The sequence below is a fragment of the Gavialis gangeticus genome, unplaced genomic scaffold, assembly GCF_001723915.1.
Source record: "Gavialis gangeticus isolate Ggan-Ray unplaced genomic scaffold, GavGan_comp1, whole genome shotgun sequence".
Taxonomy (NCBI): Eukaryota; Metazoa; Chordata; order Crocodylia; family Gavialidae; genus Gavialis; species Gavialis gangeticus.
This window is the reverse complement of record NW_017729031.1, coordinates 69,314,676-69,323,929: the sequence shown is the minus strand read 5'-3', so window position 1 is coordinate 69,323,929 and position 9,254 is coordinate 69,314,676. Positions and strand designations below refer to the sequence as shown.

General features: G+C 44.6%; 1 long non-coding RNA gene across 2 annotated transcripts; it reads left to right on the top strand.

The window, feature by feature from the left end:
* The first annotated feature begins 1,457 nt into the window (after nt 1-1,457).
* On the top strand, nt 1,458-6,669 carry LOC109301831. 2 transcript variants are annotated; one of them, XR_002098642.1, is made up of 4 exons: nt 1,458-1,748; nt 3,144-3,412; nt 5,872-5,941; nt 6,433-6,669. It is a non-coding gene; the product is annotated as an uncharacterized LOC109301831 (long non-coding RNA). The 2 variants fall into 2 exon arrangements; XR_002098641.1 differs by lacking the exon at nt 1,458-1,748 and having other exon boundaries at nt 3,000-3,412.
* Nucleotides 6,670-9,254: the final 2,585 nt, after the last annotated feature.

The following is a 9,254-nucleotide window of genomic DNA, read 5'->3' as shown; positions in this document are numbered from 1 at the left end:
TATTCTCCGTGCCACCCCCAGCACATCTTCCTCTACAGAAAAGAAAATGGAACTTGCAGAATTTGACTTGATTCACATGAAGGTCATCAGTAAAGTTATGGCAAAAATCTCTGCAGATGAGAACTCTTCCAGCTAGCATACTGAACATCTGCATTCCAGGGAGGATGATATGATTCAAACAATTGCTGAGTCGGTCTATAACAAGCTTTTGATACAGTTTCAGTCTAAATTCAACATGCAGCTGTATTTAAGAAGTGGGTGCATGATTATTTCTGAAGCTCTTTGTGACTTGGTTTTCTGGGAATCCATTGCAGAGCTCTCTTTCTGGAGAATTACCACTTCACCGCTATGCTGAAGCTGACAATATTGTTGAAAATACACTAAGACTGTCACTGAGCCTTCAGATTACCCAAAAAGTTTATCATCAGAACTTGGTAAAATAGTTCCTCTTATCATAGAAAAACTAGCAGCAAATCTTTTGTCAACATTTTCTTCCCTCGTTCCCATTGCAGATTTGGATGCAGAAAAGACTTTGTTACTGAACAGTGCAACTAGAAAAATACTATATGCTTTCCAAGTACTTCTGTCAAAACATCAGATGAACATGAATGGACATATCAGTGAAAGAGAATTTTTACACACTGAAGACAGCTGGGCTATGGGAGACTTGTTCCATTCGGCTTGCACAGGCACTGTAGGACATTCTGATTCTGACATTTTGTTTGCAGAGACCTAACAAATAGGAAATATATTTTAGCTCATAGGATAGCAGCTTCAATAGCAAAAGAAGTTGCCAAACCTAAATTTCAAGCTAGTTCAGAGGAGAACACATTGCCTACTTCATCTTCAACAACAGAAAGTGTTAGGATTCTTGAAAAACTCCCTACTGATCTTGGCATGATAAAGAAGATTCCAAAACCAACTTTAAACCCACATATTCCTGTGGTACCCACGACATTTGTGGAAGAAATATTAAGTAGTTTCCTGTCAAAAGTCTTAAGTTCAACTGATGGCAGAAGCCCAAATTACAGAAAACGTTTATCAAGAGCTGAAGTGAATGAAATTGCTGAGAAACTTAAACAGGCCATGGAACAAGGCCTGTTCAACCATAAAATCAGCCTTGCGGCAGCTACAGATGAAGAACAACATCTACATCCAGAACAGGAAGAAGCAGTTAATTGAGTTGTTCTTTCTATTTTCAGGAATATTTTACAAAAATCTGGATCTGAGCAAGACCTTTATGATAATGTAACAGGTTTTGATGCACTTTTTCAATAAGTGGTTACTGTAATAACTGAAGAACTATCTGATTGTCCCCTTTTACAGGCAGTTAGTGACACTGAGCCAGAGTGGGATGAACCCAGACAGAATTGCTGACAAAGTTCTTTCCCAAGTGTCTGCTAGTGCAAAGCCCAAAACGGAGTTCTGAGGAGGCAATCCCAGGTTCAAGTGCAACAGAGACAGAGGAGTTGCCTGTGAAAATAATCCCTTGTATTAGAATAAAACATGTACACATTCCTCCAGACTTGGTGTCTGATCATTTACAAGACATTCCCATAAAAACAGAACCTCTTGAGAAAGTGCAAGATGCATTCATTGCTCAAACTAGGGATGGCCTAAGAGACCTAAGAGCATCGCAGGCTGAGAAGTGTCTTGAAGATGAACATTTGAGATCTGAGGCACAGAGAAAAGAACACAGTCATTTCTCTCTGGGTAGCAAAGGATAACCAGTTGTAAGGCCAGGGGAGGTAAGTGGAAAGAATAAGGCAGGAGCAATCCTGTTTTCTGAATGCTATTTTGCTTCTAACTAGATCTTTTGTTAAGATGTTCATGTGGCATTGAAAGCCCATCTACTATGAATGCCGAAGGCTCTTATGAAGGTGGTGGACCATCTCCTAGAGAGTTTGCAGTGGGCCGTCAATGTGGTGGAGTCTCGCTAGCTGGGATTCTGGCTTAGTGGTCAGTTAATTTATTAACCTTGAATCTACTGTCTTTCCAATAAATCTGTCAGGATAAGAAGAGGGTTGGAATCCCTTGGGTTACGCATATGGGCAAGACAGCTACAGCTCTCTGCTTTGCTTACTGATGGCAGAGACTGGTTCAAAGGTAGCTGCTCTTCAAGCCAAAAGGGCCATTTGATCACTAGGAAGAGAAGAATACATACAGCAGTATGAGGGGCTTTGCCTCCCCTGAAAGGTTTGGGTCAAAACTAGAGACTGATAAATATGGGGGTTATGGTATGGGTGTCCAGAGTGATACAGATGGTTTCAGGAGCTAGTTCTCCATAGAGCTGCAACTCTTATCCAAAAGAAATTATTTTGCAGAGCCCAATTTCTGAGCTTTGGATGACTTAGACAATGGTTCCAAGATCCCACTGCTGAGTCCTGCTGCCCAAAATAAGGATATCAGACATGGAGTGTAAACCAGGCAATGAGTGCAGATAACCCAGATGTGAAAACAGTGACAGGTAACCCAGACCCAGTCTATTTAGCAACCCATGGGATTGAGTAGTTTGGTCTCATCACAACACCAGAGCGTTTATTTAGAAGGTGGGAACTGACCATTTTGTGACACAGAAAGGTTCATGTGTGGATTTATTTAAAAATAAAATAAAATAAAATAAAAACTTCATTTGTGACCTTACTAGAGCCCTGATCCAGGAAAAGACTTCAGGAATCCAACCAAAGTCAATAGAAGTGCTTACAAGCTTCAATGATTTGCAGTGTTTGGGCCTAGGACAAAGAATCTCAGTATTTGCATAACTTGAAGCCTGAGCTAGTGACCAATTGGAATTAATGGTACTTGCTTTAAAAAGTACATTTAAAAACCTTCCTAAACTGGGGCCTAGAGGAAGTATTTGGTCTTAATAGTTGACACAAATAGTGGCTCCTTAGTTTTTGTTTCTGATATGTTTTCAGACAAAAAGTTGAAATGCAATAGATGGACAAAGCAGTTTTCCTTTACCAAAACTTTGCACAGTCCTGATTTTTCTGGGTGCTCAGCTGAAGTTCATAGAATGGATCTGAATGCAAATCTCAAAGGGGCTTGGTTTAGTTCACTCTCATTAGTGACCTGTAGGAAAAGCTGGTTTAGAAAGGATTCTGAGGCGGTGTCCTCTTCAAAAGCTTTCTCTTTGATTTCAGGCCTTCAGCAGGACCTCATCTGAGAAGGTGCTGAAGCCTGTGTGGAACATGCTGAAAGCTCTTCAACCCAGGGCGGACCCCCTTGCACAACTGGCAGCCCAGTACACTGAGAATGAAAAGGGAGAGGAGAAGGTGGAGGAAAAGCTTGAAGCAAAGGAACAGTGGGAGGAAGAATAGGAGCTGCAGCAGATAGAGGAGACCATTCAAGTTGAATCCTCTCTGTATTTGGGGAGCCCACTGGCTTCATCCATGGACAGTGAACAATTAAGGTAACTTTTCTGGTGGTACAGCAAAAATGGGAGCTGTGATGGAGTGGGATCATCTGGGGTCTCCAGACAAAGCTGTCCCTATGTTGGACTAGGTTCTGTATGAAGGTGCTCAGGACACTGTCCAACTCTCTGCTTGCTTGTAACCAGACCTTTTCACTGTTGCAACACAGTAGGACTGTGCCAATGAATCTGAGCTTCCATACAATTTACTAATTTATTCTGCTAACATGGTACATGCTTCCTTCCCATTCCCAGATCAATCTATACAACCACAACTGATGGAATGACATGTTCAGCAGAGGGGCATTAGAGCCAGGGCATCTCTGTCAGCTGCTCCTGCTGTACATCCCCAATCCACTAGGATAAAATTCTCAAACTGGGTACCACAGCACTGTGGAGTGTCTTGAGATCCTTTCAGGGGTGCCACAGGGTACCACACAATGTTAGCACTTGTAGGAGTAAAACATGATTCACAAAATAAACCCAGAGATTTCCAATAGAAATCCAGAGTGGTTAAAACCACGCTGCCCTATTGCAGCCCTTCAAAGTTCTTTGCACCAGAAGGATTGCTCTAATATTTTTCTGTACTCAGACAAGTGAAGACTAAGAGCATGCATTTTCCAAGAGGTGCCTTGAGCCTAACAAGGTTGAGAACCACTGCGCTACAGAAACAGTGCAAAAAGTCTGCCCCAAGCTGGAGAATCAGGCCCCACATATACAATTCTGCCTTGCTGCTGGGCTGCAGACAAAGGATCTCAATGCTTTCTCCCTCCATAAGGCTTTGGAGGACCTGAGGGCAGGCTTTGCCCAAAAGTCCAAGTTCTAAAGACCTGTGAGGCTGGGGGCCTGGTCATGGCCCCTCCAATATTTTCAATGGCTTCCAACTGTTTAGTTTGAAGCAGTGAATGTTTCCAGCTGTCAGAAGGAGAGATTTCCTGGGTGCATCTCTCCCAGCACACAAGGGCATCAGTAGAAGCGTTGTCATTGGAGCAGTACTGGGCCCGACATGCAGGCCACAGCAAGTTATACCTTTGATTTCTCAGCTTCTGTTTATGACAGCTCTGACAGAGAACAACTCTGACGGAGAACAAGCCTGAGTACTGTCTCCCCCTATTGAAGTTGGTCTAATAAAAGATATCCGATTCACCCAAAGAACCTTGTCTGCCTATGTCCTTAGACCAACATGGCTACAACCTACCCCCACCCCGTGGACAGATTTCATAGATTTCATAGACATTAGGGCTGTAAGGGACCTTGTAAGATCATTGGGTCCAGCCCTCTGCCCAATGAACAGGAAGTCACCTGAGGTCAGATCACCCCAGCAAGATAAGCATCCAAACATTTCTCAAAGGTATCCAGAGTATGTGTCTGCACGACTTCTGGGGGGAGTGTATTCCAGACGCCAGAGACTCAGACAGTAAATAAGTTTTTCCTTATGTCCAATCTAAAATGTTCTTCCAGCAGTTTGTGACCATTAGACCTTGTCTTCCCTTGGGGTGCCCTAGTGAACAGACATTATCCCCGGTCCTGATGCACACCCCTTGTGTACTTATAATCTGCCACCAAGTCACCCCTGAGCCTTTACTTCTCCAGACTAAAGAGTCCCATCACTCTCAACCTCTCTTAAGGCCTGTTCTCTTGACCTCTAATTATGTGCATGGCTTTCCTCTGGACTCTCTCAAGCTTCTCCATATCCTTTATGAAGTGAGGAGATTCATTCTAGGAATACGATGCACACTATTTTCTTGTTACACAACAGGTCATTAACTACAGGAACAACTTACCCAGGGGTATGATTAATTGTCCCTCACGTGAAGTCCTGAAATGAAGGCTGGGTCTTTGTAAAAGACAGGTGGGAGCATCATCTGAAATTATTTGGCTCGATGCTGATAGCACTTGCTGAAGTTCAGTAGGCAATTTCAGTGGGGAATCAAACTAGGTGATCACTCTGGTTCCCTCTCCGCCCTTCAAATCTATGAATACTTTGTACATTTGAGGCCTTTGTGCCTCATCTCTCCTTTCCATCCTTTGAATAGCCCTTCTCTGTACTTTCTCTAGCTCTTCTGTCATCTTCTTACATGCTGGGGACTAGAATTGCTCTCCCCTCCCTCATTCTAGATGAGAAGTTTTCCTGGCACCCACACCTCTTTGCAACAGTGTCCATGCTGTTAACCCCTAGGTACTTTGCTCATTCCTAGAGATTCTTGTGTGAATTGCTTTCTGGATGCCCAGTAGTGTAGATGAAGGATACCTATTCTGTGTCTTTCCTCTGCTCAGGTTGGCTAGTTCCTGGACTTGGGCTTCACCTGGTCATTCATGGCACTACCAGGAACCTTGGCTGGGAGAACAGCCCCAGTCCCCACCACCCCTAATTCTGCAGCTGTGAGATCCTGAGGATCACAGATCAAACAGAACCCTGCCTGGCTCTTTTTTTTTTTTTCACTGTTTCCATGAAACAGTTGGAAACACTGTCTGAAGATGCTGGAAAGAAAGATCCTCCCATACCAGAAGAAATGGGGGTCGATACAGGTATGTATGGGGAACTGACACTGGCTAAGTTAGGTGACGTACTCAAGGTCACTCAGGAAGTCTGTAACTAATCTAGGAAGTGACTGTAGGCCTCCTGAATCCACATTCATTGACTTACCCAGAGACCATCATTGCTGCTCTACTACCATCTCACATGCAGCACAGCAGGAAAGAGATGGGTAGTTCCTGATTCCCAGCATGAAATGGCCATAGCAGAGGACACAGACCAGCTGGTTATCAGTGTCCCACCCTAACACACATCTTCATAGAACACATGGCTTATTCACCTTGCGTGTAGACTCCATTTTGGCTAAGTGCAATGGTTTAGTGATTACAAGCCTGGACTGGAAATCCAAAGGTGTTTCCCTATAGAAAAGCAAATGCTGTCACCAAGAGAGGCTTGTTTCTTGAGAAAAGTCATTTTCTAAATGACCTCTGGAGAGCCTTGCTTTATTCTTCTATATTAAGTGACTGCTTTCTTTTCTCCACAGCAGCTGCTGGCAGTTCCAGAAAAATGGTCTTCCTCTTTTAAGAAGATACTGAATGGTCTGTCCAGAGTGCACTCTCTTCTCTTAAGTTGCCTACTGCACCACAGGAAGTGTCATAAAGTTGCACAAGAGATTATACTTGCATGTTAAATTGTTTTAGGAAAAATAGGAAAAATATAAATAGAGTTAGAAAAAAATGGGTTCTGGTGAAGACTGCTAATTGTACTTTGTGATCACTTGCAACTTGATTCTCATGTAGTTAAACTCAAGAAAGAGGGCAGACAGAAAAGGTAAACAGGAGGCCTACTTCACAGGGAGGAGGGAGGCTCCTTTTAAGATGCATTATTCAGGAGCTAATGTGCACTCCCAAGTAGTTGGCTTGGAGGGGTGTTGGAGAGAGAGGTCGGAAGCCAGCCCAACTAGCAGTTAGTTCCACAAAGGGCCAAAGAACTCCTTGTCTAAGGACAGACACTCAAAAAGCTTGAGCCCGAATTGATTCAATCTGTGCAGGTTAGTCTAACCTGGGCAGGCTAAATCAGTTTTGTAACCAAACAGACATTCCAGAAATGCAGCTGCATGCCTGCAGTGGCTCAGGCTAGAAGCCAGGGGGTGCTACGGCATTCCTCCCTTGCACAGAGCTGACCTGAGGGTGGCTTGGCCAGGCCCCAGCAGGACACTGTGATTAGGGTGGGGTCCCCCACTTGATGACAGAGCATTTATCAGCTGTTATTAGGATTTAACACCCCATTAGAAAACAAAGCCATGTTCATTAAAAGCTTTTCTTACACAGCTTTTTTCCAAAGGAAGGAATGCAGGGGCATTACCATTTGAGCTGCTGATTACTTCCAAAAAGTCCTAAGCAGACACTGTTCTGTCTGCCTTACTTAGCATTAGCTAGCATACCACATGCTGGCTACAGTCTGTGCTGTGGGAGAGAGGAGGAAAGGATCTCTGCTTAAGCAGCAAATGGTGAAAAGGAGGGAGGAGGGCATAGGGAAGCCAGCAGACCCTGCTGTGCCTAGAAGTCTCCACCAGAGTCCAGCCCAGGGAGCAGAGGGGAGGGGCCAGCCCTGCTGTGGAGCAGAGAGACCCACCCAGCTCAGAGAGCATGCTAGGATGCTGGGGGTGTCTGGTTTAGCTTAAACCAGCGAGGGGTCTGGGGCAGACCTTGCATAATCTGGTTTGACCCAAATCAGTTGTGTCTGATACTACATTCAACCAGGTTTATCTCAAACTGGTTTCATCCATTTTCAAATTGGTTTATGTGCACTGAACATCTGTTCTGTTACAGGTTTAGACTAGTTTCTGATCACTTACACTGGTTTATGTGTAATGTCTGTTCCTAGTCCTTGAGATAACTTGGAGATGCCACCTAGCAAGAGTGGGGAGCTAAAGCCAGCAGATAATGCCATTTGGAGATGGCAGCATTCTCCATCTGGAATCACAGAGTCATCAGAAGGCCCCTAGAATCACAGGTGCTTACACGTCATTCTCAGCGCCAGTAGAGGAAATAATTTTCTCAGTCTTTAGTTACAGTGACTGGGGTTTAATCCAAGCTCTGTAAGCAGAAGAGCAGCATGGCATAGCTGCCTAAGGGGAGCAAACACTCAAGACTGAGAACCAGTCTGGACTGAGGTGAAGGGACTGATGGTGTCCCTGACCCTTGCTTCCCCTTGGGAGCTCAGGGCCACCAGGGGAGCCTTCAAACTCACTCCTATGAGGGCCTGAATAATTTCTGACCCATCTCTAATTTGTGTTACTTTTCTGTCAAGCCTGGAATTACTCTGGTGCTGGGGGAGGGAGTACTGCCAAGGTCACTGTTGCCTACCCTCAAAATTCAAACCTCGGGGAGGAAGGACCCCCAAGTTAGGGATGGCCCACAAATAATGAAGATGTTTTCATAGATTGATTCATAGATTCATTGATTGTAAGGGGCTGGAAGGGACCTCACAAGATAATCAGGTCCAGCCCCCTGCCCTAGGCAGAAAAGACAACTGGGGTCAGGTGACTCCAGCAAGGTGACCATCCAATCTCCTTTTGATGATTTCCAGCGTAGGTGATTTCACCACGGCTGGAGGCAGTTTATTCCATAATCCAGACACCCTGACTGTGAAAAAGTTTTTCCTAGAGGTAAGCTTGAAACAGTCTTCCAGGAGTTTGTGGCCATTAATCCAGGTTTTCCCCAAGGGTGCCCTGGTGAACACTTGTTTGCTGAGCCCTCGATGTATTCCCCTGGTGTAGTGATAAGCTGCTACCAAGTCCCCTCTCAGCCTTCTCTTTTTTAGGCTGAGGAGGCCCAAGTCCCTCAGCCTTTCCTTGTATGGCTTGCTTTGCAAATCTCTGATCATATGGGTGGCTCTTCTCTGGACTCTCAGAAGCTTTTCTATGTCCTTGTTGAAGTGTGATGCCAGCTGCAGTCTCAACAATGCTGAGTAAAACAAAAGAATTACATCCTTGGTTTTACCTGAGATGCATCGGATGATGCATGCCAAAGTATTGTTTGCCCTGCTGGCTACAACATCATGCTCATGCTCATACTATGTTCATACTATAGTCTGTTATTACCCCAGGTCCCTTTCAGTCATGGTGCTAGTCAAATTGGCACTACCAAACCTGTAAGTATGTTGGGGGTAGTTCATCCCCAGGTGGAGCACTTTACACTTCTCAATGTTGAGCTTCATTTGGTTCTGATCTGCCCAACTTGCCAGCCTGTCTAGGTTTGCCTGTATCTGCAGCCTATCTTCTAGCGTGACCACACTCCCCCATAACTTGGTGTTGTCTGTGAGCTTGGCCAATGAGCTCTTCACCCTCATCCCAATTATTGA